The 26,958-nt window shown below is 43.5% G+C and overlaps 1 protein-coding gene across 2 annotated transcripts in view; it reads left to right on the forward strand.

Moving 5' to 3' along the window:
- Positions 1-5,592: 5,592 nt before the first annotated feature.
- Sec3 (exocyst complex component Sec3) overlaps positions 5,593-26,958 on the forward strand; it is a 327,711-nt gene continuing 306,345 nt past the window's right edge. For both annotated transcript variants that reach the window (XM_068356333.1, XM_068356340.1), the window contains exon 1: positions 5,593-5,770. The gene's annotated coding sequence lies outside the window, so the exon portion shown is untranslated. The remainder of the gene's footprint in view (positions 5,771-26,958) is intronic.

Genomic DNA, 26,958 nt, shown 5'->3' on the forward strand with positions numbered 1-26,958 from the left:
TATATACATATATATATATATATATATATATATGTGTGTGTGTGTGTGTGTGTGTAAATATACATATATATATATATATATATATATATATATATATATATATATATATATATATGCATTTATATATATATATTGTATATATATATATATATATATATACATATATATATATATGTATATATATATATATATATATATATATATATATATATATATATATATTTACACATACATAAATATATGCATGTATATATATATATATATATATATATATATATATATATATATATATATGTATATATATATATATATATATATATATATATATATATATATGTATATATATATATATATATATATATATATACATACATACATACATGAATATATGCATGTATGTATGTATATATACATACATATATATATATATATATATATATATATATATATATATTTATATATTTAGATAGATAGATAGATAGATATTTTTTCCCTGCTGAATTGATTGCTTGCTTGAGAACTCGCATATCACTCATATGTGAGGACAATAGGTTTCCTCCATTCAAGACTTTATGTTAATATTAATGCATTTATGGAAAACAAGGTTTTGGCTACACCTTCATCATTTAAGCTCCTTGCAATTTGTGTCATTGACTGAATGGTTCCCCACTGTCAATATAACGACCCCGAAAACCTGTAGCATAATTCCCTAGAAATTATCAGTTTGAAATACGGTAAGATTCGTTGTTCTGAAGTCCACTGTCATTAAAGTATTACTGTATACAAGAGCATGTTTTTTTTTATTTACGAGTTGGTGGTACTACGCCCTCCTTATTCATGGTTTCCTTCACTAAATCTACACCTAGGTGACTTGGCTAATTATTCCAACACCCACAGACTATTGGAGGTTCGTTCTATGCATCCCTGGCAGACGTCCTTTTCCCTCTCGTCTGGTTTCTTTTATGACAGATGACTTCTTCCTCAGTAGCATATTATAGATGGGTCTTCCTAAACAGCATCAATAATGTTCAGTTGAAACATTTAGCAAAAACCGGTAGATGGGGTTGACGTAGTGTTTAATTTAGGTGTATTTCATCTCAGTATCTCATGGAAAGTTTAAGATTTTTAAAGTTGCCATAATTGCCTGGAAACCAGGTCGGAAAAAGAGGGACAAGGTCTACAAAAACTTTTTTTTTAAATATAAAAATCAAGACTATCTAGTGTTACACGTAAACTGCTATCATTCTGTTGAACCCTATCTATCAACCTTTGCTCGAGTTGGTCAAACCAGTAATTTGACCCTCAAGTATAAGCAGTAGGGTTTTACTTATTTACTGCATGAAATATTTACTGCATGAAATAGATCAAATTAAAGATAATAATTGTGTTTCTTTGCATTACAGCCTCAAGAGTTTAAATTAATTCAATCCGCTTAAATGATTTACCGATATACTCCTACTGAATATTAACATCAACAGATGACGCTGTTACTTCCCATAGCTGTTAAAAACTTGGTATGTTGATCAAGTCAACGGTTATACAGGTAAATGTGACATACTGTGCATATTTTCATGTTTGAAACGTGTACGTTCCTTATCTTAGATAAACGCTCATCTTGCTGCTCAACTATATAGTATTAAAAAAGCTTTATTCTTTATGAATTATAATTATACTGTTATGATGGGTGTTTTTATATTTTTACTCTTCATGGAATTTTTTGGCATTTTTTATCCCTTCGTGACTCAACACTGTTTATGGAAACCGTCTTAAGGGCCCATACCTGCAACGATAATCGGCTTCGACCGAAATCTACTTCAGATGCAATCAAGATAGCAGTTACCAACCCATTATTCAGATAAGTTGATTTATTCAAGTGAGCAATTCAGTCTCAACTAAGATTCCATCAAATGCCTACATAGCCCCATCTGTTGAAGAGCAAGCCATATTAGCTTTAGATGCTGTTATGACATCTTATCTTATTGAGACAATTGGAAATAAATTTGAAACTAGAAGATGTAGAAACAGTGGTTATGTGCTGTTGCCTATTACACAACTACGCATTCAAAGCCACAATAGAGGAAGTAGGTATTGTATATTATTCGGGATCACAGAAAGGAATTGTGTCAGCTTTTAGGTAAAGGCCTGCTGGGTCTCTGAATTTGCCTATGGTGCCAAAACAGTTTGGGTAGGTAGTTTTCTACTGATCCATTGACAGTATGGGCCTGGTGACCTCCTTACGAACTGTCTGTGCTATGGTATGTAGGTTAATGCTTAGGATTTCAAGTTGTTGTGAGCTTTACACATCCACAGCATAGAACATTACTGTTTTGGCTTTCAGTTCAGAATTCCTGCTTATCACAAATTTGAGTGAGCCGAAGAATTTCATTGGGTCTCCACTGCACGAGGTAAGATGAACATTTAGTTTTTGCTGGAGGATCTCCCTAAATGGGGTGTTACTAAGAATCTGCTTATATGTATGCTGTGGCAGTGTTGATGTCAGAGACAGTGTCAACTTCGATGCATAACGGACAATGGACATGAGATTCTGAGTGTATGATTTGAGTCTGAGAGCACTGTAGTCCCATTGTCTGAATTCTGTAGCAAACTCATCGGCTGTGGGATTTTTGCCTTTGAGATCCACATTATTCTGGTTAAGGTTTTGCTGTTTATTACTGTGTACTGGATATGCTGGTCCAGCTGTTGTTTGTTGTCGGGTGGGGATTGTTCGTTATGTCTATTGAGCTACATCTTGCTTCAGTGACCCTTCGCTTTGTATGCATTGCATGGGTCATTGTATGCGGGACATAAGCGCAATGCATGGACAGTGCCATGGTTTCTGTATTGCTTAGAACTTTTATTATGGCTTTTTTTTTTTTTTTTTTTTTTTTTTTTTTTTTTTTTTGGCACTTTCGTATTTAGTCGATGATTAAATAGTTGCAAGAATATGTTCTTTAGAAATATTGTGGATGCAGCAATGGCTTATACTTCCTACTTTTTTTCTATAACTTTGCTAACTGGGTGCCCCTTTTCTTTGGTCAAAGCATCTTTGCAGAATTCACCATATAGAGTACAGAGTATGGCCGTTTTGATTAGTCTCTCGTTTAGCTTCTCGCTCTCAGCATCAAAATTGGTTCTTTTTTTCAGAGGCACGATAGAGACTGCTTAATAGTTTCTTCATCTTTCTGTTTCATGTTGGCAAAACTCTATAGTCTATATGTTGGACTTGAAAGTTGATAGAAGTATCAACATTTATTTTAATCACAAATCACACTTTGTCTGGGCCTCTCAGCTCCTTATTAATTTGGCTACTTGCAACGATGTGTTGCATAGCCTCTTCATCAAGGGAAATTTTGATCTTAGTGCCCTGCTTGCTCGGGTCATCAACTTCCAAATCCTTGCATTGTAGGGCCATTCATGTTCGGGATGCCCTAAAAGATTTCACTTAGGGCTCATGGTTCCAGTCTATCTGGGGCCTTTTCCCATCTTTGGTTGTCCCTATTCACTGATATTCAACATACACAAGACAGTTCAAGACACAACACATTTGCCAAATAGGGAATAGCACGTTTTGTTTATTTTTTTTTTTTTTTACACTGGAAGTTGTGTAGGGTAATATGTTTAAAATGCCTAGCTGAAGTGCAGTTGTTGGCAAATAGTTCTAAAGAAAATAAGTTCTGATTAGTGGTCAATTACTCACGACACTGTCTCCATAAGTTTATAAGCACATATAGTCATCGTTTGACAGAAGTACAACATTCATTGTACGAATATAGATGTCCGTTAGCCAATGTGAAAAATGGGTAAGGTCTCATGACCAATCCATGAGTATGGCACATCCGTGATTCCTGTTAGAGTGTACTCCGTTTCTTGGTTCTTTAAACCACGGCTGGTGGGCACGAAAATAAACTCCATGTAGGTTTATAATAATAGGAAAGAAAAACGACTTCTGAAACTTGAGTGACTTCCAAATGAATATTTATGACATCCTGGTTCCAATATTTAGTAGAGTTCATGACCTAGGTGCATCGCTGGACTGTAATTTGTCTCTCAGTGCTCAAATAGATCATTTTGTAAGAATCATTAGATATCACCATAGAAACATTGATTTTTTTAAAAGACAAAAAGACAAAAAAAAAAAAGTAAGTGGATGAATGTTCTATGAAGAAATTTTTATCAACTGTGTTATTACCAGGATTGACTACTGTGACTTTATCTATTACAATATACCTAATAATAATAATAATAATAATAATAATAATGATAATAATAATAATAATAATAATAATAATAATAATAATAATAATACGCTGGATGTCTATTAAAGTTGAAATAGAGTTTATGCTATAGCCTATCAAGTTATCAGAACCAGACCTCTAAAATATCTGAGAGAATTGTTATACATCGTGCAGCCCTATCTTATTCCATGTTGGTGCAGCCAACGGATCATGTCGACACGAGAATAGAATGGTTTCACGTCATTGGAGCCAAGATATACCTCTGCTGTAGGTTTCAGAGAGCTGTCAGACATGCAGCCCCAAGACCACATAACACGTTCTCAATGAAAATTCGAAAGACGGGAGATATTAAGCTTTCAAAACAAACAAGAGACGAAGACTTTCGTTCTTAAGTGTTTTGATAGTATCATAATGTGGATTTGACAATAAACTCGGAATACGATGTGATACTCTAAATACTCTGTATACGGCATGCAGATCTTGTAGGTTCTTAAGGATAATAGGATATGTGCAATATGATCAAGTAAACAACTCTTAAAGTTGAGATACTAGCGGTAGATAATTATTGGGTCGTTTGACTAATGTTTTTATGTTGAACAGGCTGACATAATTCTTTTTACAGTTTATGTATGACATATCTGTTTTGATGTTATTAATATTTTCAAATTAATTTATTGTTAATTTTTTCTCATCGTTTACCTATTTCCTTATTTCCTTTCCTCACTGTTTTTTTTTCCTTGTTGGAGCCCTTGGTTTTACAGCATCTTGCTTTTCCAACTAGGGTTGTAGCTTAGCTAGTAATAACCAGATAGTACTGTATTGGACCCCTCTCTGGTTACGGCTCTTTTTTTTCCTTTGCCTACACATGCACTGAATATTATGGCTTATTATATATATATTCTCCTCTTTTCTCAAACACCTGACAACACTAAGATAACTAAAAAAAAAATCTTCACTCAAGGGGTTTATTATTATTATTATTATTATTATTATTATTATTATTATTATTATTATTATTATTATTATTATTATTATTATTATTATTTGCTAAGCTACAACCCTAGTTGGGGTTGCTTATCTTTACTTGATCCAAATCATTTGCCAAAAATTGCAGTTGTACTGTTTTTACTCAAGTTTTATTCTCTTGAATTGGAACTACAAGACCCACCTCATTTATTTGCCATATACACATTTTAAGCAGTTAAGAGCCATGCAGCGTAGTTCATATCAATTTCAAATCCATACTTCCATAACTCTCATAGATTATGAAATGTAAATGCCATCTAAATCAAGAAAATGTTTGGCCATTTTTGTGATAGAAGTAGCCTTCAAGTTGACGTATGCTAGATCAAGAAGAAGATGAAATTTGTAAACAATGGAGAGGAGTTAACTTGACACTTCACTTGACACTCCTACTTGTACGTAAAATTAATAAGTAACACCATTTTATTGGCTGAAGCAGTCGTCCGTGTTATTATTCTCGAAGCAACTGGCCGTATAAGATTAATAGTATATGATAAGCCGTCAGCCATTGTGTAAGTAGTCCAGATATGTTTTGTATGTTATTTTAACATTTCGGTAATAGTATAAGATTAGGGTGTAATATCAAACGTTCTGATGTATTATTTAATTAACAAACTATTATATCAGCTATTAAGTGTGTAATATATTATAGTTCCACAAATCATGCTTGTTAAGGCTTGTTGGTGAATGTACAGTTTACAGTTTAGACCTGAGCAGGAGCCAGGACACTAAAATAAAATGTTGGTTAAATTACAGTTTCAACCAAGCAGATTTCGTATACAAGAACATGTTTTCTCCAACCTTATATTGTGTGCTTAAATGAATTTGATCTTTATTTCTGTCTCAGTTGAGTTTATTTGGAGCCTTTGTATATCAGCGGCCAGTTCCTCATGCGTTCATTAAAAATGGACATCAACTAACCTAAACTTTCCCCCCTAACCTAACCTACAAGCCGTGTCCTTACCTACTTACCTAATGGGGGGCTAATGCCCCTCTACCTCCAACCTTACACTGCCGTATTCGAAGTTAGACATAATAATACATACAGATGGCTGCTATCATAGAGATACAAGACCCTCCAAAGAATGAAAATAATGGGGTGCCACACTGGGAAATATATAGGCGCTTTTGAGTGAGGAATCCATATATAGAGTAAAAGAAAAGAAGCTGTCCAAACCCAACCAGGCTTTACTTTTCTGGGTGAAATTATAGCTTAACATGGGAGAGCCTTTCCAATAGAAAAAATATCTTTTCCTTCAGTAAATAGTGTGCCTTCAATGAATTTTACCTTTATTTTTGCAACAAATAAGCCATTCACCCGTTATCCTCCCTTCCTAACAGAAAGGTGGGAACCGTGGCTTTGGGTAGGGAAATCAGAAAAAACATCATTATTTATAACGAAATAACGGTAAGATTTATTGCAAACATACTTTTAACTGTAGGAAAAAGTTTGTCTTATAATTAAAGTTTTTCCTGAACAGAAACAAATTTTGAGATATATTCAAACGGCCACAAAACTTAACACACCCTACCTAACCTAACCTAGCAGTTCCGAGGACACAGACCTAACTGGGTGCCAAGCTCCCAGGACCCCCCTTCTCAGGTCACTGACCTAGTCGGGGGCAAGCCATTCGGACCCCCTTACTCAGGTCACAGACCTTGCTGGGGGCAAGCCCCTGGACCTTCCCTTCCCAGGTCACAAACCCTAAAAGTAATTCACAAATAATGCCGTACCTAATTTTCTTTATATGCACTAACACTAACTGCATCTGGGTTCTGAAAGTAAATCACAAATAATGGCTTACCTAACATGTACTACAGATACATGCAAATAGTAGATAGGAAATAATCTGGGAGCTTAGAATGTTAATATTTTGTGTAATTTTTTTGTATTTATTATACATCCCAGAGAATAATGTATAGAGAAAAAAAGGTTAGTTTTACTATTATTTATAAATTCCCTAGTAAATTAATCTCGCCCAAAACCAACGGTTCTCATTGGGTGGTCCCATTACCATAGCATATATTAGGGTATATTTGATTAACTATTTATTTGCGACAGAATTAAAGGTTATTTTTGAAGAAAACGGGAGTTTTTCTATATAAAACCAAATTTCTTTTTTAATAAAGATTTTCCTGTGTTTCTCTATAACAATATCTTTTAGGGTAGTGAAAATCCATAAATTGATAGAAGACTTTATTGTCGGTTGGGAGGAACCAGATGTAAAATTCCAAAAGTTATGGCTGATCAACCACATTTTAAAGGGAAACAAACACAAGAACATCACCTAACCTAAATTTCCCCACCTGACCTAACCTAGGAGTCATAATCTTCTCTATTGCGGGGTTGCCACTTTTGTTCCCTTGCAACACCCCCTTAGCCCTAAAACTAGGTCTCAATCCTGTGTTTGCTTCCCAACTGAATTCACTCCTGGCAAATTAAAAATAAATCACAATATTTTGTAAATCATGAAACTAGCTTCGTAATATCGTATTTCAGACAGATAAACAACATTTTCCCCTTAAAGAAGTAGATTTGACAAGTATTAAGAGGATTTTCACTTGTCCTAACCAACTACATACTCCCCAATCAGTATTTACTAACATAATTTGGTATATATTAACTAAAACATAGTTTAAACTCTATAACTTATATTCATTAGTTGATAATTTTGTGCTACAGTTAATCTTTATCATACTGCCACCTAACTTAGGGGCTGGGTCGGGTATGGCCTTCAACCCCCTGCTGCATCTCCCTCCTCCCCAACCTCATTTACAATACTGGAAAATTCCAAGAGGGAGAAAAAAGAAGCACTAATATTTGTCAGCCACCTCTTTTACTTTAAATCGAATCAGGAGTTGCAAATACAGTACTGTATCTCTGTTTTCATAAATTTCTAGTAGATTTTAGTTTTTTGTATCAATTATTTCAAGAAGATATTACATCATCTCCATCTCCTACTCCTATTGACGCAAAGGGCCTCTGTGAGGTTTCGCCGGTCGTCTCTATCTAGAGCTTTTAAATCAATACTTCTCCATTCATCATCTACTTCACGCTTCATAGTCCTCAGCCAGGAAGGCATGGGTCTTCCAGCTCTTCTAGGGCCTTCTGGAGCCCAGTTGAAAGTCTGGTGAACTAATCTCTCTTGGGGAGTGCTAAGAGCATGCCCAAACCATCCCCATCTAGCCCTCACCAGGATCTCATCCACATATGGCACTTGATTAATCTCTCTTATAGTTTCATTTCCAATCCTGTCCTGCCATTCAACTCCCAATATTTTTCTTAGGGCTTTGTTCTCAAATCTACAAAATCTGTTGGATATTGTTTCATTGTCATACCACGACTCATGTCTATACAGTAACACTGATCTCACTAAGCTGATATATAGCCTGATTTTATTTATAATTTCAGGTGATTTGAAACTGTAATGACACCAAAATGGCATTCTCTACATAGTAGTGTGTTTCATACAAATGTGACTTTTATTTCTATTGAAAATGGGAACATTTTTACAGTACATTAATTTATTTAAAGGTAATTTGAACAATTCTGAAAGTTATATTTTCAATATTAATCTTACCCGATGATCATGTAGCTGTCAACTCCGTTGCCCGACAGAAATCTAAGGTCGGGATACGCCAGCGATCGCTATACAGGTGGGGGTGTGCACAACAGCGCCATCTGTGAGCAGGTACTCAAGTACTTCTTGTCAACAAGAACTCAATTTTTCCTCTGTCGTGCCACCGGCAAGACCTACTTGGATACGCTGTTGATTCTGGAGTTGTTTTTCAATATTAAACTTACCCGATAATCATGTAGCTGTCAACTCCGTTGCCCGACAGAATTCTACGGAAGGGATACGCCAGCGATCGCTATACAAGAGGGGGGTGTACTCACAAGCGCCACCTGTGGCCAGGTACTGCAGTACTTCTTGTTGACACCACTTCAATTTTTCCTCTGTCGTGCTTCCGGCAAGACGTTCATGGATACGCTTATAATTTTGGAGTCTTGTTCACGGTTTTTGGTGAAGTATTGCTCTAAGATTTCAGCTTTCGCTATTCAGGAAGTTTTTTTATTAGCTTAGCTAGCTTTTGGAATTAATTTGATTAATTATGGTGACGAAGAGAGTATGAACTCTCTTTCACCTTTTAATGGCCGACCCTTCCCTTAGACGGAAGTGTTGGTGTCTAAGAGAGTATAGACTCTCTTTCTTAATTTTGCTCACAAAAGTTATAGATTTATTTTATATCTCTCCGCCATTTATAGGCCTCTTCGATTAACTTCCTTTTTTATAAAATTATTAAATTAATTTTTATATTTGTTTAATTCGACCTTTCCTAATAGTAGGCGGTCTTTTCTTGTACCGAAGTTAATTAACATTGAGCCCGTCATTTCGGTTTTACCTGTTAACATATTATGCTATTTTAATGTTTTTGAAAGAATTTCTTTGATAGTCTCGTACTGTTTCAAAGTTGAACTAACGTTTTGTTTTGTCTCTGCAGTTGTTGACGTTCAGAACGTTCAACTTGCGCTCTATCGTTACGATAGAGAGAGAATTTTCACGGTGTCACGTTGCAGTAAGAGTAAACCGTTTATAACGTTTTGTTCATTCTTTCTTAGCTTAATGGTTTTAATTCTAATAAAGGAACTTTTTATTTGGGAAATCTTTCAGTTTTTTTCCTTTAACAATAATATGTTTTAACGAGTATATATGATTGGGCTCTTCTCTCAGGTTCTAAGTCTAGAGAGAGAGAGAGAGAGAGATAGAGACGGAGGGAGAGAGAGCTGGATAAACGTTTCGTTCAAGCGAGTAACGTTGTTATCGTTTTTGCTCTTCTCCCTAGTCTTTTTAGGGGAAGAAGGTAAACGTTTCTAGAGTTTATTCTTGTTCTCAAGCTTTATGCGGTGAGAGATTTTAAACGTAGTTTATTTGATCTAGTGTTTAGTCTCTTTCCAGCCACTGAATTATTTATCTTTCATTAGATTTTTCTGTTACATTGTAATTCTGTTTTCGCAATTACTAACTTTTAAAGAAGGATAGAATTGCGTGTTTCAGGTACAAACCACTTAAAGTTTCGAGTTCAGTGAAATAAGTGCAAACAGAAATTCAAAAGTGATAAGTGATTAGCGCAAAGTGTGTCAGTGTTGTGCGTGAGGATACTTCTTGCGTGCCAGTCGTCCTCCCAGTCCGGGACCTCTTGCAAGCTCCCAAGCCCAGGGGAGAAGCAATGTCGAAGGGCAAAAGGGTTCGGCAGGCCTTGATCGGCGCACAGAAGTATCCTCGGTGGTTGCGGGCGTGTCTTACAGAGACCGTCACTCCCACCCGCAGACGATTGAGCCCTTATTTTACTCGTCTGCAGAAGATATTTCGGGGAGATAACGCTGGACTCAGGTCTCAAGACCTCTTAAACGTAAAGTCCAGACCTCTAGAGTTCAACAACCCGGATGCAGTCATTGGGTTAGCTCTGACTCTCCGCAGTCATCAGGTGACTGCACACCTCCTAAGAGAGGTAAGGTGATGCCGCAACAGACCTCATCTTCTGTTAAGGCTTTGCCTCAGCAGACCTTAGCGTCTGCCGACCCCAAGATGACTTTGCTGCAGTCCATGCAGTCACAGCTTGCGGTCTTAATGCGTGAGTGTCAGGCTGAGAAGGTTACACCTCCTCCTGCGATCGCTCCGCCTCACCGCAGTCCAGTCTGCCAGGCGTACGATGTTGAGGTTCCTCAGGATACCTTACCGCGTACTGAGTTGCCAGTTACCAGCGGTGTGCAGCAACCTCCGCCTTCCTTAAGGCAACCTCAGCAATGGGAGCAGGAATCTTATGCCTTACTTCCTCCGCTTCCGCTTGCGGTTCCACCAGCGAGGCAACAATCTCTTGAGGTACGACAACCCAACCCTCCTCAAGGCAAGAGCCTCAACTCCTTAGGCTAGCACCTCAGGAACCTCAACTCGCGAGACAAGAACTGCGTTCTGCGCAGCCGCTACCTCAACTCTCGCAGCTCACACCTCAGGAACCTTAACTCGTTCCTCAGGAACCTGCTACTGCGCATCCGCAACCCTTACAGCAAGCGCAACTCTTGAGGCAGCAACCTCATGCTATGAGTCAGCCACCTCAACGCATGCATCTGCCACTTTCTCCTCAACTTGAGCCTCTTCCCATTCAACTTGGGAATAACAAATGACAATAATAACACCTCATTACTTTCATAACTTGCATTTGTAATCATATACATGTATGCCTACACAAACATTATGATAATGGAGGTTATTTGTATTACTTATATAAAAATATATATGTATTCCTTGCAATATATTTTTAACAAAATCGCAAAATATGGCAAAAATATCTTCAAAACAAAAATGAATCATGAGTTATGAATGTAAGGTAAATATTATGTTGATATTAAACCCCATGCAAGCATGCATGAAGTAATGCAGTGTTGCCAACAGGGCGAGTTTCCCTTTCCTGAGGTGAAGTAGATTATAGTACATTTAGTGTAGCTTAATTCTACGATTATCATGCCGGCTATCAAATTCATCAACAAAACAGTCTAAATCAATTCCCTCGGCACGTGCACTTTCATGGACGGTAATGCGATACAGTATTACTCACTCTAGCACTGGTCATGGAATTTCTGAGAAATGTTATACGCCATGCAACACGCTCTGCTTACCTTACAGCATGCTCTACATACAGCATGCTCTGCATACAGCATGCTCTGCATACAGCATGCTCTGCATACAACATGCTCTGCATACCTTACCGCATGCTCTGCATACAGCATGCTCTGCATACAGCATGCTCTGCATACAGCATGCTCTGCATACAGCATGCTCTGCATACAGCATGCTCTGCATACAGCATGCTCTGCATACAGCATGCTCTACATACAGCATGCTCTGCATACAGCATGCTCTGCATACAACATGCTCTGCATACCTTACCGCATGCTTCTCAGTCATACATCTTTGGTGGTTGCCAACTCACTAGACTGTCAAGCAGTTTCATAACGTTGCCTTCTAGTCTGCTGCTTTTGCACCAGTGAAACCCTCACTGAGAGAACTTAGCTTTTCTCGGATATGGTCCCTGTAGATGAGAAAGTGCTTTTCTCCCTCCTTCTGATATTCCCTTGAGGACTCTGTCATTTGGAGAGGAGCCTTTAGCTGCGTAGCCTCCTATGGACTTTTATTTAAGCATAACATGCTTCCAGGGAAGGTAATGGTTCCACTTCAGTCGCTAACCCCGTCTGTTACCACACCTGCTCCCATAGACCTTGAGCTGTGTTGCAAGACATGCAGTCCAAGCTTAGTCCTTGTTAGAGGATTTTTTGTTTACGGAGTCAGTGTGTCACTGGGAAGACGTTCAACAACCAGCAGAAATGACTTGTTGTGACGCAGTGCGGCAACCTCAGCAACCCGATAAGGAGTTGTCTGTACGACCCAGACAGTCTAGACAGCTTCGGGTTGTCACTGTACTTCCTCGCTTCCCCATGGTTGACAGTTCACAGACTGTGCAGCAGTACCATGATCTTATGTCCGGCTCCGTCAGACGACTGGCTTTTAAGAGCTCCCACAAGTCGTCGCTGTCTGGAGATTCTCAGATGGACTATGGATCTGACCAAGGAACTGGGCCTCCTGGTCAATTTTGAGGAGTCTCAGCTCGTCCCATCCCAGACCATTGTCTCCCTGGGTATGGATCTTCAGAGTCGAGCTTTTCGGGCTTTTCCGTCGGCCCCAAGGATCTTCCAAGCCCTAGAATGCATCCAGAGCATGCTGAGAAGGAACCGATGCTCAGTCAGGTAGTGGATGAGTCTAACAGGGACACTTTCATCGCTGGCCCTGTTCATCGTGTTAGGGAGACTCCACCTCCCCCCTTCAGTATCATCTAGCTGCTCACTGAATAAAGGACATGACGCTAGAGACGGTCTCAGTTCCTGTTTCCGAAGAGAGGAGGTCTTCTCTCGCGTGGTGTAAGAACAGCTTTCTTCTCAAGGAAGTCTACCTTTGGCTGTTCAGAAACCCGACCGCCGTCTCCTCTCGGACGCATCAGACATGGGCTGGGGTGCGACTTTGGACGGACAGGAATGCTCGGGAACATGGAATCAGGAGCAAAGGACACTTCACATCAATTGCAAGGAGTTGTTGGCGGTTCTTCTGGCCTTGATAACTTCAAGTCCCTCCAGCTTAACAAAGTGGTGGAGGTGGACTCTGACAACACCACAGCCCTGGCTTACATCTTCAAGCAGGGAGGGACTCTTTCGTGAAGTTGTTCTAGATCGCAAGGGACCTCCTCATCTGGTCTAAAGATCGAAAGCTCACGCTGGTAACGAGGTTCATTCAGGGCGGTATGAATGTCATGGCAGATCACCTCAGCCGGAAGGGTCAGGTCATCCCCACAGAGTGGACCCTTCACAAGAATGTTTGCAGCAGACTTTGGGCCCTGTGGGGTCAGCCAACCATAGATCTGTTCGCTACCTCGATAACCTAGAGACTCCTGTTGTATTGTTCTCCGATTCCAGACCCAGCAGCAGTTCACGTGGATGCTTTTCTGCTGGATTGGTTCCATCTCGACCTGTATGCATTCCCGCCGTTCAAGATTGTCAACAGGGTACTTCAGAAGTTCTCCTCTCGCAAAGGGACACGGCTGACGTTGGTTGGCTCCGCTCTGGCCCGCGAGAGAATGGTTCTTAGAGGTACTGCAATGGCTGGTCGACATTCCCAGGACTCTTCCTCTAGGAGTGAACCTTCTACGTCTACCTCACGTAAAGAAGGTACACCCAAACCTCCACGCTCTTCGTCTGACTGCCTTCAGACTTTCGAAAGACTCTCAAGAGCTAGGGGCTTTTCTAAGGAGGCAGCCAGAGCGATTGCCAAAGCAAGGAGAACATCCACTCTCAGAATCTATCAGTCTCAAGGGGAGGTCTTCCGTAGCTGGTACAAGACCAATGCAGTTTCCTCAACCAGTACCACTGTAACCCGGATTGCTGACTTCCTGTTATATCTAAGGAAAGTAAGATCCCTTTCAGCTCCTACGATCAAGGGTTACAGAAGTATGTTGGCAGCGGTTTTCCGCCACAGAGGCTTGGATCTTTCCATCAACAAAGATCTACAGGACCTCCCTAGGTCTTTTGAGACCTCAAAGGAACGTCGGTTGTCCACTCCAGGCTGGAATCTAGACGTGGTCCTAAGGTTCCTTATGTCATCAAGATTTGAACCTCTCCAATCAGCCTCTTTTTAGGACCTCACATTAAAAACTCTTTTCCTCGTGTGCTTGACAACAGCTAAAAGAGTAAGTGAGATCCACGCCTTCAGCAGGATCATTGTTTTCACATCTGAAACGGCTACATGTTCCTTGCAGCTCGGTTTTTGCTAAACGAGCTTCCTTCACGTCCTTGGCCTAAGTCGTTCGAGATCCCAAGCCTGTCCAACTTGGTGGGGAATGAACTGGAGAGAGTACTTTGCCCAGTTAGAGCTCTTAGGTACTATCTAAAAAGGTCTTAACCTTTACGAGGACAATCAGAAGCCTTATGGTGTGCTATCAAGAAACCTTCTTTTCCAAGTTCTAAGAACTCAGTTTCTTACTATTCAGGCTTCTGATTAGGGAAGCACATTCTCATCTGAAGGAAGAAGACCTTGCTTTGCTGAAGGTAAGGACACATGAAGTAGGAGCTGTGGCTACTTCAGTGGCCTTCAAACAGAGCCATTCTCTGCAGAGTGTTATGGATGCAACCTATTGGAGAAGCAAGTCAGTGTTCGCATCATTCTATCTCAAAGATGTCCAGTCTCTTTACGAGTACTGCTACACCCTGGGACCATTCGTAGCAACGAATGCAGTAGTAGGCGAGGGCTCAGCCACTACATTCCCATAATCCCATAACCTTTTAACCTTTCTCTTGAATACTTTTTATGGGTTGTACGATCGGCTAAGAAGCCTTCCACATCCTTGTTGATTTGGCGGGTGGTCAATTCTTTCTTGAGAAGCGCCGAGGTTAAAGGTTGTGATGAGGTCCTTTAGTATGGGTTGCAGCCCTTGATACTTCAGCACCTTAGAGTTGTTCAGCCTCCTAAGAGGAACGCTGCGCTCAGTAAGGAAGACGAACTTATTTAAGGCAGAGTAATGGCTCAAGTCGACTTCCTTACCAGGTACTTGTAATTTCATTGTTATTTTGAATAACTGATAATATGAAATACGGGATACTTAGCTTCTTGATATACATGTACACTGGTTTTCACCCACCTCCCTGGGTGTGAATCAGCTACATGATTATCGGGTAAGTTTAATATTGAAAAATGTTATTTTCATTAGTAAAATAAATTTTTGAATATACTTACCCGATAATCATGATTTAATTGACCCACCCTTCCTCCCCATAGAACCAGTGGACCGAGGAAAAATTGAAGTGGTGTCAACAAGAAGTACTGCAGTACCTGGCCACAGGTGGCGCTTGTGAGTACACCCCCCTCTTGTATAGCGATCGCTGGCGTATCCCTTCCGTAGAATTCTGTCGGGCAACGGAGTTGACAGCTACATGATTATCGGGTAAGTATATTCAAAAATTTATTTTACTAATGAAAATAACATTTTTCACGATTTTGGTGATGTATTCACTCTAGATTTTAGCCTTCGCTATTCACCCTTGACTATTTCTACAATTCAAGATGTCTGACCAGTCTCAAGTCCCTAAGTACAGGCAGTGTAGTGTTAGGGCTTGTACTAGGCGTCTTCCGAAGGCCTCCATAGATCCTCACACCGTTTGTTCCAATTGTAGGGGTAAATCCTGTCAATTGGAAGAACGATGTGAGGAATGCATTGGGCTTTCGGAATTCGATTTTAACGAATTCCTTAAAAATGCACGTAGGCTAGAGAAGGATAGAATCAGGAGGAGTTCTTCTCGCTCTGTGGTTTTTTCCTCTCCCCATGCCCCTCAACCTTTTCCTTCCCCTGTAGTGGTGACTCCCGACCCTGCTACTAGTGCTCAGCCATCCATGGCGGATATGATGCGTGCCATTCAGGCTCTCGGTGACAGAGTGGAGTCATTGGCTAATGACCGTAATCAGCTTTTGGCAGATGTCAAAGAGCTGAAAGCGAAAAGTGCAGTGGGAAGTGTTTGTGCAAGTGAAGTGAAAAGTGTCAGTGTCTGTGTTGCGCATGAGGGTACATCTGTTCGTGCCAGTCGTCCTCCTAGTCCGGGACCTCTTGCAAGCTCCCAAGCCCAGGGGAGAAGCAATGTCGAAGGACCAAAGGGTTCGGCAGGCCTTGATCAGCGTACGGATGTACCCTCAGTGGTTGCGGACGTTTCTCTTAGAGATCGTCCCATCCACATACAGACGAATGAGCCCTATCATCCCTCGTCTGTGGAAGAAGTTTCCAGGAGGAAACGATGGACCAAGGTCTCACGACCTCTTAAGCGTAAGGTCCCTTCCGAGCGAGTCCAACGGCCCAGGTGTAGCCACTGGGTCAGTTCGGACTCGCCGCAGTCTTCCGAAGACTGCACACCTCCCAAGAGAGGTAGAGTGGTTCCACAACAGGCTACTGCTCCGTCTGTTGCTGCTCCAACCACAGTAGACCCTAAGTGGTCCATGCTGCAGACTATGCAGTCTCAGCTTGCTGCGTTCATGCAAGAGTATCATGCTGAGAAGGTTGACACTGCCCCCGTTAGCCTACAACCTGCCGCGGTTGTGCGCTCAGCAGATACTGCGGCTGCCTGCTCCCACACTCCACCTGTGAGAGCTCCACCACCGATGCGCAGTCCTCCCTGCCAGACGCATGTTCTTGCTGCACCATCCGTTGACATGCGTGAGCTACCGCATCAGCAGTGGGAAGGTTCTGTAGAGCTGCCGGGTTCTGACTCTATGCGGCATGCTCCGCAACCCATGCGGCATGCTCCGCAACCCATACGGCATGCTCCGCAACCCACGGCAGTCCCTCCAACGCACCAGCACTCTGCCTTTGTTGTTGCCAGCTCGCAGACTGACCAGCAGCGGCATGATGTTGGATCCGCAGCAGCTACACATGCACCTGTGCTGCCGGATTCAGCCGTTCAGCTTTCTGCTCTGCCTTTGCCACTTCCTACTCAGCTTTCGGATGATGGAGTTTCGGATGACGAAGATGCACATGTGGATGAACCGCACTCAGACTTAGAAGAGCCCAAGTCTACACCTCCCTCCTTAGACTTTCGTAAAGTCCTTGCCTTGTTCAGGGATTTGTATCCAGAACAGTTTGTGTCTGCAACCCCTCGCTCTCCTCCCTCCGAGTTTGCTCTGGGCATGCAGTCTGCTGCTCCTGCCTTCACCAAGCTTGTCCTCGCACGCTCATCCAAGAGAGCTTTGAGGGTTATGGGAGAGTGGTTGCAGACCAAGAAGCAACTGGAAAAGACTGCTTTCATCTTTCCCCCTACCAAGCTTGCTTCCAAATCTAGCGTCTGGTATGCCACGGGAGAGCAACCCGGCTTGGGGGTTCCTGCCTCTGCCCAGGGCGACTTTTCAAGTCTGGTTGACTCTCCCCGCAGGCTGGCTATGAGACGATTGAAGATTTGCTGGTCCTTTTCTGACATGGATCGTCTGTTGAAGGGGGTCTTTCGTGCTTTTGAGATCTTCAACTTCCTCGATTGGTGTTTGGGAGCGTTAAGCAGAAAGACTTCCCCTTCGGATAAGGACTCTGCCATGCTGATCATGTCTTGCATGGACAAAGCCATTCGGGATGGGTCTGGTGAACTTGCGGCTTCTTACACGTCGGGAGTGCTTAAGAAGAGAGAACATCTTTGCTCCTTCTTATCGTCTGGTATCACTCCTCGCCAGAAGTCGGAGTTGTTGTTTGCTCCTCTCTCCAAATGTCTGTTTCCGGAGGAGCTGATCAAGGGGATGGCTGCCTCACTGGTCCAGAAGGATACCCATGATCTGATGGCTTCTTCTGCACGTAAGACTAAAGCTTTACCTTCCGTGCCTAGACCTTTCCGTCCTGCAGCAGTAGACACACCAGCTACTAGGTTCATCCCGCCCTTTCGTGGCAGAACCTCCAGCAGAGGAGGTACCCGTGCCGACAGTCACCGTGGCAAATCCAAGAAGGGTTCCAAGTCCGCAAAAGGCAGGTTCTGACTGCCTTCCTCTCCAGACAGCAGTGGGAGCCAGGCTCAAGTTCTTCTGGCGAGCTTGGGAGAGCAGAGGTGCAGACGCTCAGTCTGTGAAGTGGCTAAAGGAGGGGTACAGAATTCCGTTCTGCCGCAGTCCCCCTCTAGCTACATCTCCCATCAACCTCTCTCCCAACTACAAGGAGAAGGACAAGAGGCTAGCGTTGCAACAAGAGGTGTCGCTCTTGCTACAAAAGGGAGCGGTAGTCATAGTCCGGGACCATCAATCCCCGGGCTTCTACAACCGTCTCTTCCTGGTAGCGAAGAAGACAGGAGGTTGGAGACCAGTGCTGGACGTCAGTGCTCTCAATGCTTTTGTCACCAAGCAGACGTTCACGATGGAGACGACGAAGTCGGTCCTTGCAGCGGTCAGGAAGGAGGACTGGATGGTCTCGTTAGACCTGAAAGACGCGTACTTTCACGTCCCCATCCATCCAGACTCCCAACCTTTCCTAAGGTTCGTCTTTGGAAAGGTCGTGTACCAATTCCAAGCCCTGTGCTTTGGCCTAAGCACGGCACCTCTTGTGTTTACCAAACTGATGAGGAATATTGCCAAATTCCTTCACTTGGCAGACATCAGAGCCTCCCTCTATTTGGACGACTGGCTTTTAAGAGCTCCGTCAAGTCGTCGCTGTCTGGAGAATCTCAGATGGACTATGGATCTGACCAAGGAATTGGGCCTCCTGGTCAATATAGAGAAGTCCCAACTCGTCCCATCCCAGACCATTGTCTATCTAGGTATGGAGATTCAGAGTCGAGCTTTTCGGGCTTTTCCGTCGGCCCCAAGGATCAATCAAGCCCTAGAATGCATCCAGAGCATGCTGAGAAGGAACCGATGTTCAGTCAGGCAGTGGATGAGTCTAACAGGGACACTTTCATCGCTGGCCCAGTTCATCGAGTTAGGGAGACTCCACCTTCGCCCCCTTCAGTATCATCTAGCTGCTCACTGGAGAAAGGACATGACGCTAGAGGCGGTCTCAGTGCCTGTTTCCGAAGAGATGAGGTCTACACTAACGTGGTGGAAGAACAGCATTCTTCTCAAGGAAGGTCTTCCTTTGGCTGTTCAGACCCCCGACCACCGTCTCTTCTCGGACGCATCGGACACGGGCTGGGGTGCGACACTGGACGGACAGGAATGCTCGGGCACGTGGAATCAGGAGCAAAGGACACTTCACATCAATTGCAAGGAGCTTTTGGCAGTTCATCTGGCCTTGATAAGCTTCAAGTCCCTCCAGCTAAGCAAGGTGGTGGAGGTGAACTCCGACAACACCACAGCCTTGGCTTACATCTCCAAGCAAGGAGGGACTCATTCGAGGAAGTTGTTCGAGATCGCAAGGGACCTCCTCATTTGGTCAAAAGATCGAAAGCTTTCGCTGGTAACGAGGTTCATTCAGGGCGACATGAATGTCATGGCAGATCGCCTCAGCCGGAAGGGTCAGGTCATCCCCACAGAGTGGACCCTTCACAAGAATGTTTGCAGCAGACTATGGGCCCTGTGGGGTCAGCCCACCATAGATCTATTCGCTACCTCGATGACCAAGAGGCTCCCGATGTATTGTTCTCCGATTCCAGACCCAGCTGCAGTTCATGTGGATGCCTTTCTGCTGGATTGGTCCCATCTAGACCTGTATGCGTTCCCTCCGTTCAAGATTGTCAACAGGGTACTTCAGAAGTTCGCTTCCCACGAAGGGACACGGTTGACGTTGGTTGCTCCCCTCTGGCCTGCGAGAGAATGGTTCACCGAGGTACTGCAATGGCTAGTGGACGTTCCCAGGACTCTTCCTCTAAGAGTGGACCTTCTGCGTCAGCCTCACGTAAAGAAGGTACACCCAAGCCTCCACGCTCTTCGTCTGACTGCCTTCAGACTATCGAAAGACTCTCAAGAGCTAGAGGCTTTTCGAAGGAGGCAGCCAGAGCGATTGCCAGAGCAAGGAGGACATCCACTCTCAGAGTCTATCAGTCAAAATGGGAAGTCTTCCGAAGCTGGTGCAAGGCGAATGCAGTTTCCTCAACCAGTACCTCTGTAACACAGATAGCTGACTTTCTGTTACATCTCAGGAATGTAAGATCCCTCTCAGCTCCTACGATCAAGGGTTACAGGAGTATGTTGGCAGCGGTCTTCCGCCACAGAGGCTTGGATCTTTCCACCAACAAAGATCTACAGGACCTTCTTAGGTCTTTTGAGACCTCAAAGGAACGTCGGTTGTCCACTCCAGGCTGGAACCTAGACGTGGTTTTAAGGTTCCTGATGTCATCAAGATTCGAACCGCTTCAATCAGCCTCTTTTAAGGATCTCACATTAAAGACTCTTTTCCTCGTTTGCTTAGCAACAGCTAAAAGAGTCAGTGAGATCCACGCCTTCAGCAGGAACATAGGTTTTACATCTGAAACGGCTACATGTTCCTTGCAGCTCGGTTTTTGGCTAAAAACGAGCTTCCTTCCCGTCCTTGGCCCAAGTCGTTCGAGATCCCAAGCCTGTCCAACTTGGTGGGGAACGAACTAGAGAGAGTACTTTGCCCAGTAAGAGCTCTTAAGTACTATTTAAGACGGACAAAGCCATTACGAGGACAATCAGAAGCTTTATGGTGTTCTATCAAGAAGCCTGCTCTTCCGATGTCTAAGAACGCAGTTTCTTACTACATCAGGCTTCTGATTAGAGAGGCTCATTCTCATCTGAAGGAAGAAGACCTTGCTTTGCTGAAGGTAAGGACGCATGAAGTAAGAGCTGTCGCTACTTCAGTGGCCTTCAAACAGAACCGTTCTCTGCAGAGTGTTATGGATGCAACCTATTGGAGAAGCAAGTCAGTGTTCGCATCATTCTATCTCAAAGATGTCCAGTCTCTTTACGAGAACTGCTACACCCTGGGACCATTCGTAGCAGCGAGTGCAGTAGTAGGTGAGGGCTCAGCCACTACATTCCCATAATCCCATAACCTTTTTTAATCTTTCTCTTGAAATACTTTTTATTGTTGTTTTTGGGTTGTACGGAATGCTAAGAAGTCTTCCGCATCCTGGTTGATTTGGCGGGTGGTCAAATTCTTTCTTGAGAAGCGCCTAGATTAGAGGTTGTGATGAGGTCCTTTAGTATGGGTTGCAACCCTTCATACTTCGGCACCTAGGAGTCGTTCAGCATCCTAAGAGGACCGCTAGGCTCAGTAAGGAAGACGTACTTAAAAAAGGCAGAGTAATGGTTCAAGTCGACTTCCTTACCAGGTACTTATTTATTTTATGTTTGTTATTTTGAATAACTGATAAAATGAAATACGGGATACTTAGCTTCTAATGTTAACATGTATGCTGGTCTCCACCCACCACCCTGGGTGTGAATCAGCTACATGATCATCGGGTAAGATTAATATTGAAAAATGTTATTTTCATTAGTAAAATAAATTTTTGAATATACTTACCCGATGATCATGAATTTAAGGACCCACCCTTCCTCCCCATAGAGAACCAGTGGACCGAGGAGAAAATTGAGTTCTTGTTGACAAGAAGTACTTGAGTACCTGCTCACAGATGGCGCTGTTGTGTACACCCCCACCTGTATAGCGATCGCTGGCGTATCCCGACCTTAGATTTCTGTCGGGCAACGGAGTTGACAGCTACATGATCATCGGGTAAGTATATTCAAAAATTTATTTTACTAATGAAAATAACATTTTTCCAAGAATTTGTATCTATTTAGTTATAGAAAATTTGAATTTTAAGATTCTACAACTATAAACCCATATTTCAAAAGGGAAACAAACACAGAGGTACAACAAAACATAAGGTACCCACCTAATTTAACCTAAAATTCCTGTCCTTACCTACTTGGGGTGGTGGTATTTCATAGGACTTCATGTTCTTGCCTTACTTTATGAAAGACTGTTTGTTCCGTAACCGGAATACAAACCACGCTATTTACAATAGGGTTACCTTTTAGCGTAGCTGAAATGGCGAGCCATTAGAATTTAACGAGGGTGTATTACCCCCGCGCTAGTTAGCGGGGGGGTAGGGGAGTGGTAGCTAGCTACCCCTCCTCCCCCTCACACACAGGTGAATACTCACTTTCACTTTTGGCTTGGACTGTGACAGACGTCTCTGTCTTGGTCCTCTCTTGGCAGCCATTGTTTGTTTGTTTTGTCTTTACTTAATCGCTTACTTTTCATTTACTCAATATATATGTAAACATGTTTTCATGTTTGTATATATATTTGAGTATAGAAATAAGTAAGTTTCCTTTTCAGATTTGTGTGTGTAGTGTACGATATCTACGTGGAGGCCTCGGCAGTTAGGCCACCACGGCGTAATTTTATGGGTGGCGATCGAGTTTGACTTATGTCTTTCTCTCTCTCTCTCTTGAGGTCGTTCACCCTTTTACTACGTGTTACTACGCCCTTGTAGCCTAGCTTCCTTTCCGTGTGGGGGGTTGCTACGCCGTACGTTTGTCTCAATTAGTTATGAATCTAATTGTAGTTGTTTTTTGTTTTTCAGCTTGTAGAACGATTCCTTTCGGGGTTTTCGTTCTTTCTTTAGTGTTCATTCATTAGTGTTCATTCATTTTTAAATTACATTTTTAAATATTTAACTTAGCCGGTGAATATATAATAGCTGCAACTCTGCGGCTCGACAGACAACATACTCAAAAAAACTCGCGAGCGATCGCTGTGCAGGTTGCGGGTGTGCCCACCAGCGCCAACTGTCGGCCAGATACCACTCTTGTATGTAAACAAAACCTTCAATTCTTCTCTGTCGACGTTGACGACAAGACGTATTTATACTCGCTGTAGAACCTGGAGTTTTCCCATCATATTTGGTGAAATACTTTATTTTGGTTTGAGCTTTCGCAGTACAGGTGTTTTTCCTCAACATAAACTCTTGAACTCTTTATTGAATCGGATTATTTGTTGATGACTTGGATTGTTTTTGGAATTTTTTTTGACTAATTCAAAATGGCTGACCCTTCTCAAGTACCTAGATTTTGAAAGTGTAATGCTAGGGACTGTAATAGGCGTCTTCCAAAGGCTTCTCTCGACCCTCATACTGTTTGTTCCAATTGTCGGGGTAAAACCTGTCAATTGGGAGATCGGTGTGAGGAATGCGTGGGCCTTTCGGAATTCGATTGGCTCGAATATGATAAGTATACACGCAGACTAGAGAGAGATAGGGTAAGGAGAAGTTCATCTAGGTCCGTAGATTTTTCCTCTCCACATGCCCCTGAACCTAATCCTTCCCCTGTAGTGGTTGTTCCTAACCCCCCTTCTAGCACTCAGGAACCGTCTATGCAAGACATGTTACGTGCTATTCATGCCTTGGGGGAGAGAGTTGAAGCATTAGCAAGTGACCGTAATCAACTCATGGCTGACGTGAAGGAACTTAAGTGCCATAGTGCCACGGCGGAAAGTGGGAAAGTGATTAGTGCGCAAAGTGTTGTGAACAGTGTTGCGACCGAGGGTTCGTCTGTTCGTGCCTGTCGTTCACCTAGTCCGGGACCTCTTGCAAGCTCCCAAGCCCAGGGGAGAAGCAATGTCGTACGACTTATGGGTTCGAGAGGCCTTGATCAGCGAACAGACGTTCCCTCTATGGTATCAGGCGTATCTCGTCAAGATCGCCCCTACCATAAGACGAGAGAGCCCATTTTTACCTCGTCTTCCGAAGGCTTTTCACGCAAGAAACCATGGAGCAAGGTTTCTAGGCCTCTGAAACGCAAGTCGGTCCCTTCAGGACAGGTCCAACGTCCTGGATGTAGTCATTGGGACAGTTCGGACCCGTTGCTGTCATCGGATGACTGCTCGCTGCCTAAGCAAGGCAAAGTTGTGCCGTCTCAGGCGCTAACCCCATCTGTTACTGCACCCGTTACCGTAGACCCTAAATGGGTTATACTGCAGGACATGCAGTCTAAGCTTGCGTCCCTTATGGAAGACTACAACGCAGAGAAGGTTGCCGTTGAGCCTAGCCGTTTATCTCATGGAGATCCTGGCCTTCAGCCACCCAAGCGTTCTGTTGTGCGTCCTGTTGACGTTGGTGTAGCCATCTCACGTCAACCAGTTGGGGTTGTACCACACCCGATGCGGTCACGTGTGGATTTTCAGCCGCATGTGGACGTTAGGCAACTCGCTGATGCGCCTGGTGACGTTCAGGACGTTCGCCAACCATCAGAGTTGACTTGTTTTGACGCGGTGCGTCAACCTCCGCAACCTAGAGTTGTTTTGACTGCACAACCCAGGCGGTCTAAGCAGTCTCGGGTGGACGCTGTGCGTCCTCACGCACCTGTTGTTGTTGACAGTTCCCAGACTGTTCAGCAGTTTCAGGACGCTGCGTCCTGCTCCGCCACTTATGCACCAGTGCGGGCGGACGCTGCGTGTCAAGCATTGCCAACCCCTTTGCTTGTTTCTCATCAGTTGTCAGATGAGGAACTTTCGGATGAGGACGTTGCTGACCCTCAGCCTGAGGATCATCCTTCAGATATTGATGAGCCTAGAGCAGTTCCGCCATCTATGGACTTTAAAAAAGTCATGCTCATTTTTAAAGAGTTGTTTCCTGAACACTTTGTCTCTGTGGCTCCTCGTTCGCCGCCGTCTGAGTTTGTTTTAGGCGTACCTGCTGCCATGCCAGCCTTTACAAAACTCGTTCTCTCTCGCTCATCCAAGAGAGCTTTACGGCTGTTAGGCAATTGGTTGGAAACCAAGAGGAGTTTCGGGGAAGACGGCCTTTGCCTTCCCCCCATCTAAACTCTCGTCTAGATCGAGCGTCTGGTATGCCACGGGAGAAGTTCTCGGCTTGGGAGTTCCTGCCTCTGCCCAGGGCGACTTCTCAAGTCTTGTAGACTCTCCCCGCCGCCTAGCCATGAGACGCTCGAAGATTAGTTGGTCATCCTCAGACCTTGACCATCTACTTAAAGGCATCTTTAGGGCTTTTGAAGTTTTCAACTTCCTTGACTGGTGTTTGGGAGCCTTGAGTAGGAAAATCTCATCAGCCGATAGAGATGTCTCCTTACTCATTATGTCCTGCATGGATAAGGCCATCCGCGATGGATCCAATGAGCTCTCCTCCTCGTTTACGTCAGGAGTCCTAAAGAAACGAGAGTCTCTGTGCTCTTTTCTGTCAGCAGGAGTGACGCCCTGTCAGCGATCTGAGCTACTCTTTGCCCCTTTGTCTAAGTTCTTGTTTCCTGAACTTTTAGTTAAGGAAATAGCGTTGTCTCTAGTGCAGAAGGACACCCATGACTTGGTTGCGTCCTCGGCTCGCAAAGGGACCCCTTCGTCTGCCTTGTCTGCTAGACCTAGGATAGACACTCCAGCGTCCAGGTTTATTCCGCCCTTTCGTGGCAGAGCCCCCAGCAGGGGAAGTACTCGTGCCGAAGGGAAGAGAGGAAAGAGGAAAGGAGCCAAGTCCTCGCGTGGCAGAGTCTGACTGCCCGCAGCTTCAGACAGCAGTAGGTGCCAGACTCAAGAACTTCTGGCAAGCCTGGGAGAAGAGAGGCGCAGATCAACAGTCTGTGAGGTTGCTCAGAGAGGGGTACAAAATCCCATTTGTACGCAAACCTCCTCTAGCGACGTCCCCCATCGATCTCTCTCCCAGGTACTGAGAGGAAGCAAAGAGACAAGCCCTGAAACTAGAAGTGTCTCTTTTGTTAGAGAAGGGAGCGGTGGTCAAAGTCTCGGACCTTCAATCACCGGGGTTTTACAACCGTCTCTTCCTAGTACCGAAGAAGACAGGAGGTTGGAGACCGGTGCTAGACGTCAGTGCTCTGAATGTCTTTGTCACAAAGACAAAGTTCACCATGGAGACCACAAAGTCAGTCTTAGCAGCGGTCAGAAAGGGAGACTGGATGGTCTCTCTCGACCTAAGAGACGCTTACTTCCACATCCCCATTCACTCAGATTCCCAACCTTTTCTGAGATTTGTGTTCGACAATGTGGTGTACCAGTTTCGGGCCCTGTGCTTTGGCCTAAGTCCTGCTCCTCTCGTGTTTACGAGGCTTATGAGGAATGTGGCAAAATTCCTCCATTTATCGGGTATCCGAGCCTCCCTTTACTTGGACGACTGGCTTCTCAGAGCCTCGTCCAGTCATCGCTGTCTGAAGGATCTCAATTGGACTTTAGATCTGACCAAGGAATTGGGACTTCTGGTCAACTTGGAAAAGTCCCAGCTGATCCCATCCCAAACTATTCTGTATTTAGGGATGGAGATTCGCAGTCCAGTTTTTCGGGCTTTTCCGTCGGCCCCCAGAATAGATCAAGCCCTGCTCGTAATCCAAAGGATGTTGAAGAGAGAACGTTGCTCAGTCAGGAATTGGATGAGTCTAGTAGGAACTCTATCATCCCTGGAGCAGTTTGTCTCGCTAGGAAGGCTACACCTCCGACCTCTACAATTCCATCTAGCTTTTCACTGGAAAAAGGACAAGACGCTAGAGGCGGTCTCGATCCCGATTTCCGAAGCAGTAAAGACTTACCTGAATTGGTGGAAAGACAATATCAGTCTACGAGAGGGACTTCCCCTAGCAGTTCAGAAACCAAACCACGTTCTCTTCTCAGACGCATCGGATTTGGGTTGGGGTGCGACACTGGACGGTCGGGAATGTTCAGG

The sequence above is a fragment of the Palaemon carinicauda genome, chromosome 2 (assembly GCF_036898095.1).
Source record: "Palaemon carinicauda isolate YSFRI2023 chromosome 2, ASM3689809v2, whole genome shotgun sequence".
NCBI lineage: Eukaryota > Metazoa > Arthropoda > Malacostraca > Decapoda > Palaemonidae > Palaemon > Palaemon carinicauda.